This window comes from Primulina eburnea, chromosome 15, assembly GCF_022965805.1.
Source record: "Primulina eburnea isolate SZY01 chromosome 15, ASM2296580v1, whole genome shotgun sequence".
NCBI classification, from domain to species: domain Eukaryota; kingdom Viridiplantae; phylum Streptophyta; class Magnoliopsida; order Lamiales; family Gesneriaceae; genus Primulina; species Primulina eburnea.
This window is the reverse complement of record NC_133115.1, coordinates 27328900-27340676: the sequence shown is the minus strand read 5'-3', so window position 1 is coordinate 27340676 and position 11777 is coordinate 27328900.

The following is an 11777-nucleotide window of genomic DNA, read 5'->3' as shown; positions in this document are numbered from 1 at the left end:
ATACGAACTATGGAGAGGGAGAAAGCCTAACATTTCTTACTTCCGCGCTTTTGGATCAAAATGCTTCATCCACAACAATGGTAAGGACAACCTGGGTAAGTTCGATGCTAAATCGGACAAAGGTATCTTTCTTGGTTACTCTACTTCTAGCAAAGCATATAGAGTCTTTAATAAACGTACTTTACTAGTTGAAGAATCTATTCATGTCATATTTGATGAAACTAACCCTTGCTTGCCTAGACCTGTTGTTTCTGATGATGATGATATAGATATCCTTGGCGAAAAGTTGGAGTCCACAAGCCTAGATAATGTTCCTAAAGATCAAGAGGACGCACCTCTTCCGAAGGAGTGGACTACACACAAGGATCATCCCATGGACCTCATCATTGGTAGCCCATCGAAGGGAGTATCTACTCGCTCTTCTAATATGTGCAATTATCTTGCTTTTCTTTCTCACATAGAGCCTAAGAACATAGAAGAAGCTTTACTTGATGATTCTTGGATTATTGCTATGCAAGATGAACTAAATGAATTTAGAAGGAATAAAGTTTGGAATCTTGTACCTAGACCCACTGATAGACCTGTCATAGGAACTAAATGGGTATTTAGGAACAAGTTAGATGAGCATGGTACAATCACTAGAAATAAAGCTAGGCTAGTAGCTAAAGGATATAGTCAAGAAGAGGGAATTGATTATGATGAGACTTATGCCCCTGTTGCTAGACTAGAATCCATTCGCATGCTACTTGCTTTTGCTTGCTCTAGAGACTTTAAATTGTTTTAAATGGATGTTAAAAGTGCTTTTCTTAATGGTGATTTGAAAGAAGAAGTGTATGTTGAGCAACCTATTGGTTTTGAAGATGTGCACTTATCTGATTATGTGTATAAACTTGATAAGGCTTTGTATGGTTTGAAACAAGCTCCTAGAGCTTGGTATGAGAAATTATCTACCTTTTTGCTGTCTAATGGTTTTTGTAGGGGTAAAGTTGATATTACCTTATTTACCTTGACTAAAAATAATGATTTGCTGATAGTACAAATATATGTAGATGATATTATTTTTGGTGCTACTAATGAACACTTGTGTAGAGATTTTTCTAAGCTTATGCAGGATCACTTTGAGATGAGCATGATGGGCGAACTCAACTACTTCCTTGGTCTCCAAATCAAGCAATGCAAGGATGGTTTCTTTGTCAACCAAGGAAAGTACATCAAGGAGATGCTAAAAAAGTCTGGGATGGAGTCTTCCAAAGCCTCATCCACACCTATGAGCACGACAGTCAGACTCGACAAAGATGAGGGAGGTAAACCTGTTGACCAAAAGTTATTTCGTAGCATGATTGGCTCCCTACTCTATGCGACTGCTAGTAGACCTGACATTATGTTTAGTGTTTGCTTGTGTGCACGATTTCAATCATGTCCAAAGGAATCACACTTATTCGCCTTAAAACGCATTTTCAAATATCTTTCAAATACTCCAAATCTCGGATTATGGTATTCTAAGAACTCATTTTTCGATTTAAAAGCTTACTGTGATGCCGACTTTGGAGGATATAAGGTGGATAGAAAGAGCACTAGTGGAACTTGTTTCTTTTTGGGAAATTGCTTGGTGTCATGGTTTTCTAAAAAGCAAAACTGTGTTGCACTTTCAACGACCGAGGCCGAGTATATGGCTGCCGGTAGTTGTTGTGCACAAATTCTTTGGATGAAGTATCAATTACTCGACTATGGTGTTACTTTTTCAAAAATTCCAATCTTTTGTGATAATACAAGCACCATATGTCTAACAAAGAATCCAGTTCAACATTCTCGTACTAAACATATTGACATTCGACATCATTTCATTCGTGATCACATTGAGCAAAATGATGTTGAACTTCACTATGTTGACACCAAGAATCAAATTGCTGATATTTTTACAAAACCACTAGATGAATCTACTTTTATTCGTTTGCGTGGTGAACTTGGCATGATTGAGTTGTAAACACTAGTCGAATACTCTCGTACATATTTGTTAAATTGAGGGGGAGTATTATTAATGTGAGCATTATAATGTCGGATAATACAAATTAATTGTATTTATCCATAATTATGGCTCAACATTCATTTATGTGCTAAATATTTTAAATTTTAGGTGTTCGTCATCTTGGCTACTTCGGAATCACCGCTCCTATTCGGATGCTCCGTTTCACCTCGGATCCACCGAACGTGTTCGGATCGTCCGAACCTGACCATAGGTTCCAGAACCTCCGATTCCCTCTTCGGACCATCCGAACAAACATCGGATCGTCCGAACTCCTTCCGATGTCATTTAATGTTCGCGCCTTCCCATGCCTGATTGTCAGACTTCGGACTCTCCGTTTACGCTTCGTAGCCTCCGTTCTATGATCGGATTGTCCGATTGTGAATCGGATCGTCCGAACTGACTGCCAGATAACCGATCCGTTCAAATTCCGGACCTTCCGAACTCATGTTCGGACCGTCCGAACATGGCCTATAAATAGGCGTTCGGATCCTCTGATTTATTTGCTCATTCACTCCTTCTTTCTTTCCCCACACAAAACACTCACTACTCACTATGCCTCCGCGCCGTAACGCAGCTGGCCGAAATGTTCGCCCTCGTCACGGTGCCTTTCATCATGATCTTACCCAACCACCCAATCCTCGTCCTATCCCACCTGAATTCGAAACCCGTAACATTCTGCCTGGTCGTACCCTTCACACCGAATACCTCCGTGCGAATTCCTTTACGTTGATTACTCTTATTGAGTCTCAACGTTGGGGAAACTTCTTTCTACCTTCCGTACCCGATCTCATCTACCCCTCTCTCATACATCAGTTCTATGCGAACTTTTCCCTAGTTCTTGGTGGTGATGACACTCGTGTTGTTACCATTGTTCAGGGTCGGTTCATTTCTTTTTCTACCGCCGACCTCTCCACTTGGTTCGATCTTCCTCGAGACGGACCGAGTGAGTTCTTTTCTCAGTCTTGGACTGAGAATGACCCCACTTTTGATCGAGTCACTGCCTTGACCACCATCTTCGGTCGTCCGCCTACTCCTGCCGATGACCGTCCTCATGCGAAGGACCTTTCTCCTCAGCTTCAGCTTGTTCTGAAGCTCATCACTTCTTCTATTGTTCCTCGCAGTGGAGACCTCTCCACTTGCAAATATCTCGATCTGTACATTCTCTATTATTTAGTCTCCCAGCGTCCTTTTAACCTTCCCCGTTTTCTTATGTACGCCATGGAGTACGCGGCTTCTTCTACTCGCGTCTCTTTTCCATTTGGCCGGTTCATTAACCGGATTCTAGCCCATCTGGGCATTGACTTTACAGATGAAGAATCCTTATCTATTTCTCCTCGCGAGACTATCGACCATGATACTGTTGTTAAGATGGGACTCTCTTGGAATCCCGTCTTATCCTCTTGGGTCATCGACAAGGATCGCATCTTTGCGTCCTATCGTCCGACCGAACACTTTCATGTTCCCTTCGGTCTCCTTCCTCCTCACGTTCAGACGAGAGGATTTCCCGCTGGTCCCCCTACTACGGGTACCACTCCTACTCCTTCGGTTGATATTCCCTCTTCATCCCATCAGCGTGTTCCCGACCCTATTAGCACTCCTTTGATGACCATGGATGACCTTCCTCATGGCTTCACTCCGCCTGCTCCCTCTGGACCCTACGATCGGATTTTCGAGTATCTCGAGCGATTGGAGACTCGTTTCGACACTCGTTTTTCTCTTTTAGAGTCTACCTTAGAGCGCCATCATACCGAGACTTCTTCGCGTCTGGATTCCATCGAGGCTGATATGAGGAGACATAGAGAGTCGCGGGATGCGGATTCTTAGATTATGTTTTTTGTTATTTTTTATTTTATCTTTATGCATCATTGTATAAAAGACTTGCATTTATTAGTGGATATTTTACCTGTTTATTTGTCTCTCTTTATACTTATGTCTTTTTGCTTATCACAAAAAGGGGGAGAATTTATTTGGTTAAAATTGCTGTTAATTGGTTATTAAATAAATTCGCCTTAATTCAACCTCTTAGACTTGTTATTTGATTAAGGGGGAGTTATTTAATAACCATTTCGATTATGTTGATTATTGTTATCTCAATTTTTAACCAAGTTTTGTGATCATCAAAAAGGGGGAGATTGTTACGCCTTAAACGCATACAAATCTCGAGGATGAGATTAATGTTTTTAATGCTGTAACATATCCCAAAGTTTTTGTTTTGATGATACCAAAACTTGGATTAAAAATGTACTAATGTTTTATATTGAGGCATGCAGGAAATTAAGAACAGGTTACGTTCGGAAGATCCGACATTCGGTTCGGACGGTCCGAAATTGTGCAATTCAGAAGCAAAATAGAAGCTGTTCGGAAGCTGCGAGGAGAGCGTTCGGACGTTCCGAAGACGTGATCGGACGTTCCGAACACAAGCAATCAAATCACTTCAATGCGGAGACAAATTGATATGACTGATTGATCGAGTAAGATTTCGGACGCTACGAAGGACATTTCGGACGCTACGAAGTGTTGAAGATTTCAAATCTCCGGAAACGCGGGAATGTTCGGACGGTACGAACTTGAGTTCGGACCTTCCGAAGCTGTTCACACACTGTCTGAAAGAACTGTTCGGAAGATACGAAGTTTGATCGGTCCCTCCGAAGCGCATGTTCGGACCCTACGAAGTCAAGAACGGACGATCCGAAGTCATCCCAAAATTACGGAAATTGATTTCAATCACATCGGACGTTCCGAAGCATAAACAGAAGATCCGAACCTTGGCGTCCAAGACTAGTATAAATAGGCCTTTGAGGATGCATTTTCAATCATCCCACTCCACTCTCTTGTCTCTTACAAAGCTTTCTACTATCTCTTGTGTGCGTTGATTAAAAGAGTTGTAATATCAAAAGAGTTGTAGAAAAAGAGTGAAAGTAATACTCTCGAGTGGGTTGTAAAGTTCGTGGCTATCCTTGGAGCCCTCAAGGCCAAGTAGACGCATCGAGGCGTGGTTGTAAAAGCTAGCTTGGAGCTCCTAAAGCCAAGTCGATATAGTGATACCTCGATCCTCATCGAGAAGGGGAGACGTAGACGATTCTTCGTCGAACTTCCATAAACATCTCTATCCCTCTTTACTTTACGCATTTACTTTACTACGCATTTATTTTACGCACTTACTTTACGCATTCTTTTTATTTGTGATTGTCCCTCAAGTCTTCCGCTTGCAATTTTTTCAAACTCGTTTTAAAAACGCTAAAGGGCCTAAAAGAACCTATTCACCCCCCCTTTAGGTTCTTCAACTACACAAGATTTTCAGCTTATATACTTTGATTTGCATTTCACCGAAAGAAACACGATGTGATATGGAAAAGGTATATTGTAAATAAATATCTAAATCTCAGTTTTATTTAGATTTTACTCTAGTATTCTATAAAAATTAGTTTAAATTATTTACTTTAATTAAAATGTTGAGATTTTTAATTTTAATGTGTGATATTGTTATACCTGTCGAATCATTTCTTAAAACATATAACCTAAAGACATACGACTACACAAGATTTTCAACTTATATACTTTGATTTGCATTTAACCGAAAGGAACGCGATGTGATATGAAAAAGGTAAATTGTAAAATATCTAAATCTCGGTTTTATTTAGATTTTACTCTCGTATTCTATAAAAATTAGTTTAAATTTTCTACTTTACTTAAAATGTTGAGCTTTTTAATTTTAATGTGTGATATTGTTATATTTGTCGAATCATTGCTTAAAACATATAACCTAAAGACATACAACTACACAAGATTTTCACCTTATATACTTGATTTGCATTTCACCGAAAGGAACACGATATGATATGGAAAAGGTAAATTGTAAATAAATATCTAAATCTCAATTTCATTTATTTTTTACTCTCGTATTCTATAAAAATTAGTTTAAATTTTCTACTTTACTTAAAATGTTGAGCTTTTTAATTTTAATATGTGATATTATTATACCTATCGAATCATTTCTTAAAACATATAACCTAAAAACATACGACTACACAATATTTTCAGCTTATATACTTTGATTTGCATTTCACCGAAAGAATGCGATATGATATGAAAAAGGTAAATTGGGAAGAGTGGGCTAAAGGCGGTTCTCTAGTTCGGACATCAATCAGAAAATGGTAATACAAGGTAATGATTTCGGGCTGCATTTCTCCAACGAATGCGATAGGATACGAAAAAAGTAAATTGTAAATAAATATCTAAATCTCAGTTTTATTTAGATTTTACTCTCGTATTTTATAAAAATTAGTTTAAATTTTCTACTTAACTTAAAATGTTGATCTTTTTAATTTTAATGTGTGATATTGTTATACTATCGAATCATTTCTTAAAACATATAACCTAAAGACATATGACTACACAAGATTTTCAGCTTATATATTTTGATTTGCATTTCACCGAAATGAACGCGATGTGATATGGAAAAAGTTAATTGTAAATAAATATCTAAATCTCAGTTTTATTTAGATTTTTACTCTAGTATTCTATAAAAATTAGTTTAAATTATTTACTTTACTTAAAATGTTGAGATTTTTAATTTTAATTTGTGATATTGTTATACCTGTCGAATCATTTTTTAAAACATATAACCTAAAGACATACGACTACACAAGATTATCAGCTTATATAATTTGATTTGCATTTCACCGAAAGGAACACGATGTGATATGAAAAAGGTTTGTAAAGTATCTAAATCTCGGTTTTATTTAGATTTTACTCTCATATTCTATAAAAATTAGTTTAAATTTTCTACTTTACTTAAAATGTTGAGCTTTTTAGTTTTAATATGTGATATTATTATAACTATCGAATCATTTCTTAAAACATATAACCTAAAGACATACGACTACACAAGATTTTCAGCTTATATACTTTGATTTGCATTTCAACGAAAGAACGCGATATGATATGAAAAAGGTAAATTGGGAAGAGTGGGCTAAAGACGGTTCACTGGTTCGGACATCAATCAGAAAATGGGAATACAAGGTAATGATTTCGGGCGGCAGTTCTCCAACTAATGCGATAGGATACGAAAAAAGTAAATTGTAAATAAATATCTAAATCTCAGTTTTATTTAGATTTTACTCTCGTATTTTATAAAAAGTAGTTTAAATTTCTACTTAACTTAAAATGTTGATCTTTTTAATTTTAATGTGTGATATTGTTATACTATCGAATCATTTTTCTTAAAACATATAACCTAAAGACATATGACTACACAAGATTTTCAGCTTATATACTTTGATTTGCATTTCACCGAAAGGAACGCGATGTGATATGGAAAAAGTAAATTGTAAATAAATATCTAAATCTCAGTTTTATTTAGATTTTACTCTAGTATTCTATAAAAATTAGTTTAAATTATTTACTTTACTAAAAATGTTGAGATTTTTAATTTTAATGTGTGATATTGTTATACCTGTCGAATCATTTTTTAAAACATATAACCTAAAGACATACGACTACACAAGATTATCAGCTTATATAATTTGATTTGCATTTCATCGAAAGGAACGCGATGTGATATGAAAAAGGTTTGTAAAATATCTAAATCTCGGTTTTATTTAGATTTTACTCTCATATTCTATAAAAATTAGTTTAAATTTTCTACTTTACTTAAAATGTTGAGCTTTTTAGTTTTAATATGTGATATTATTATAACAATCGAATCATTTCTTAAAACATATAACCTAAATACATACGACTACACAAGATTTTCAGCTTATATACTTTGATTTGCATTTCACCGAAAGAACGCGATATGATATGAAAAAGGTAAATTGGGAAGAGTGGGCTAAAGGCGGTTCACTGGTTCGGACATCAATCAGAAAATGGGAATACAAGGTAATGATTTCGGGCTGCATTTCTCCAACTAATGCGATAGGATACGAAAAAAGTAAATTGTAAATAAATATCTAAATCTCAGTTTTATTTAGATTTTAGTGTCGTATTTTATAAAAATTAGTTTAAATTTTCTACCTAACTTAAAATGTTGAACTTTTTAATTTTAATGTGTGATATTGTTATACTATCGAATCATTTCTTAAAACATATAACCTAAAGACATATGACTACACAAGATTTTCAGCTTATATACTTTGATTTGCATTTCACCGAAAGAAACGCGATGTGATATGGAAAAAGTAAATTGTAAATAAATATCTAAATCTCAGTTTTATTTAGATTTTACTCTAGTATTCTATAAAAATTAGTTTAAATTATTTACTTTACTTAAAATGTTGATATTTTTAATTTTAATGTGTGATATTGTTATACCTGTCGAATCATTTCTTAAAACATATAACCTAAAGACATACGACCACACAAGATTTTCAGCTTATATACTTTGATTTGCATTTAACCGAAAGGAACGCGATGTGATATGAAAAAGGTAAATTGTAAAATATCTAAATCTCGGTTTTATTTAGATTTTACTCTCGTATTCTATAAAAATTAGTTTAAATTTTCTACTTTACTTAAAATGTTGAGCTTTTTAATTTTAATATGTGATATTATTATAACTATCGAATCATTTTTTAAAACATATAACCTAAAGACATACGACTACACAAGATTTTCAGCTTATATACTTTGATTTGCATTTCACCGAAAGAACGCGACATGATACGAAAAAGGTAAATTGGGAATAGTGGGCTAAAGGCGGTTCACTGGTTCAGACATCAATCGGAAAATGGGAATACAAGGTAATGATTTCGGGCTGCATTTCTCCAACTAATGCGATAGGATACGAAAAAAGTAAATTGTAAATAAATATCTAAATTTCAGTTTTATTTAGATTATATTCTCGTATTTTATAAAAATAAGTTTAAATTTTATACTTAACTTAAAATGTTGAGCTTTTTAATTTTAATGTGTGATATTGTTATACTATCGAATCATTTCTTAAAACATATAACCTAAAGACATATGACTACACAAGATTTTCAGCTTATATACTTTGATTTGCATTTCACCGAAAGAAACACGATGTGATATGGAAAAAGTATATTGTAATTAAATATCTAAATCTCAGTTTTATTTAGATTTTACTCTAGTATTCTATAAAAATTAGTTTAAATTATTTACTTTACTTAAAATGTTGATATTTTTAATTTTAATGTGTGATATTGTTATACCTGTCGAATCATTTCTTAAAACATATAACCTAAAGACATACGACTACACAAGATTTTCAGCTTATACACTTTGATTTGCATTTCACCGAAAGGAACGCGATGTGATATGAAAAAGGTAAATTGTAAAATATCTAAATCTCGGTTTTATTTAGATTTTACTCTCGTATTCTATAAAAATTAGTTTAAATTTTCTACTTTACTTAAAATGTTGAGCTTTTTAGTTTTAATATGTGATATTATTATAACTATCGAATCATTTCTTAAAACATATAACCTAAAGACATACGACTACACAAGATTTTCAGCTTATATACTTTGATTTGCATTTCACCGAAAGAACGCGACATGATATGAAAAAGGTAAATTGGGAATAGTGGGCTAAAGGCGGTTCACTGGTTCAGACATCAATCGGAAAATGGGAATACAAGGTAATGATTTCGGGATGCATTTCTCCAACTAATGCGATAGGATACGAAAAAAGTAAATTGTAAATAAATATCTAAATTTCAGTTTTATTTAGATTATATTCTCGTATTTTATAAAAATAAGTTTCAATTTTATTCTTAACTTAAAATGTTGAGCTTTTTAATTTTAATGTGTGATATTGTTATACTATCGAATCATTTCTTAAAACATATAACCTAAAGACATATGACTACACAAGATTTTCAGCTTATATACTTTGATTTGCATTTCACCGAAAGAAACACGATGTGATATGGAAAAAGTATATTGTAAATAAATATCTAAATCTCAGTTTTATTTAGATTTTACTCTAGTATTCTATAAAAATTAGTTTAAATTATTTAATTTACTTAAAATGTTGATATTTTTAATTTTAATGTGTGATATTGTTATACCTGTCGAATCATTTCTTAAAACATATAACCTAAAGACATACGACTACACAAGATTTTCAGCTTATATACTTTGATTTGCATTTAACCGAAAGGAACGCGATGTGATATGAAAAAGGTAAATTGTAAAATATCTAAATCTCGGTTTTATTTAGATTTTACTCTCGTATTCTATAAAAATTAGTTTAAATTTTCTATTTTACTTAAAATGTTGAGCTTTTTAATTTTTATGTGTGATATTGTCATACATGTCGAATCATTTCTTAAAACATATAACCTAAAGACATAAGACTACACAAGATTTTCAGCTTATATACTTTGATTTGCATTTCACCGAAAGGAACGCGATGTGATATGAAAAAGGTAAGTTGTAAAATATCTAAATCTCGGTTTTATTTAGATTTTACTCTCGTATTCAATAAAAATTAGTTTAAATTTTCTACTTTACCAAAAATTTTGAGCTTTTTAATTTTAATATGTGATATTGTTATACCTAACGAATCATTTCTTAAAACATATAACCTAAAGATATAAGACTACACAATATCTTCAGCTTATGTACTTGATTTGCATTTCACCGAAAGGAACGCGATATGATATGAAAAAGGTAAATTGTAAATAAATATCTAAATCTCAATTTCATTTAGTTTTTACTCTCGTATTTTATAAAAATTAGTTTAAATTTTCTACCTAACTTAAAATGTTGAGCTTTTTAATTTTAATATGTGATATTCTTATATCTACCGAATGATTTCTTAAAACATATAACCTAAAGACATACGACTACACAAGATTTTCAGCTTATGTACTTGATTTGCATTTCACCGAAAGGAACGCGATATGATATGGAAAAAGGTAAATTGTAAATAAATATCTAAATCTCAATTACATTTAGATTTTACTCTCGTATTCTATAAAAATTAGTTTAAATTTTCTACTTTACTTAAAATGTTGAGCTTTTAAATTTTAATATGTGATATTGTTATACCTAACGAATCATTTCTTAAAACATACAACCTAAAGACATACGACTACACAAGATTTTTTGCTTATATACTTTTATTTGCATTTCACCGAAAGAAACGGGATGTGATATCGAAAAGGTAAATTGTAAAATATCTAAATCTCAGTTTCATTTAGATTTTACTCTCGTATTCTATAAAAATTAGTTTAAAGTTTCTAATTTACCTAAAATGTGGAGCTTTTAATGTGTGATATTGTTATATCTAAGGAATCATTTTTTAAAACATATAACCTAAAGACATACGACTACAAAAGATTTTCACCTTATATATTTTGATTTGCATTTCACCGAAAGGAACGTGATATGATATGAAAAAAGGTAAATTGTAAATAAATATCTAAATCTCAGTTTCATCTAGATTTTACTCTCGTATTCTATAAAAATTAGTTTAAATTTTTTACTTTACCTAAAATGTTGAGCTTTTTAATTTTAATGTCTGATATTGTTATACATGTCGAATCATTTCTTAAAACATATAACCTAAAGACATACGACTACACAAGATTTTCAGCTTTTGTACTTGATTTGCATTTCACCGAAAGGAACGCGATATGATATGGAAAAAGTAAATTGTAAATAAACATCTAAATCTCAATTTCATTTAGTTTTTACTCTCGTATTCTATAAAAATTAGTTTAAATTTTCTACTTTACTTAAAATGTTGAGCTTTTAAATTTTAATATGTGATATTATTATAA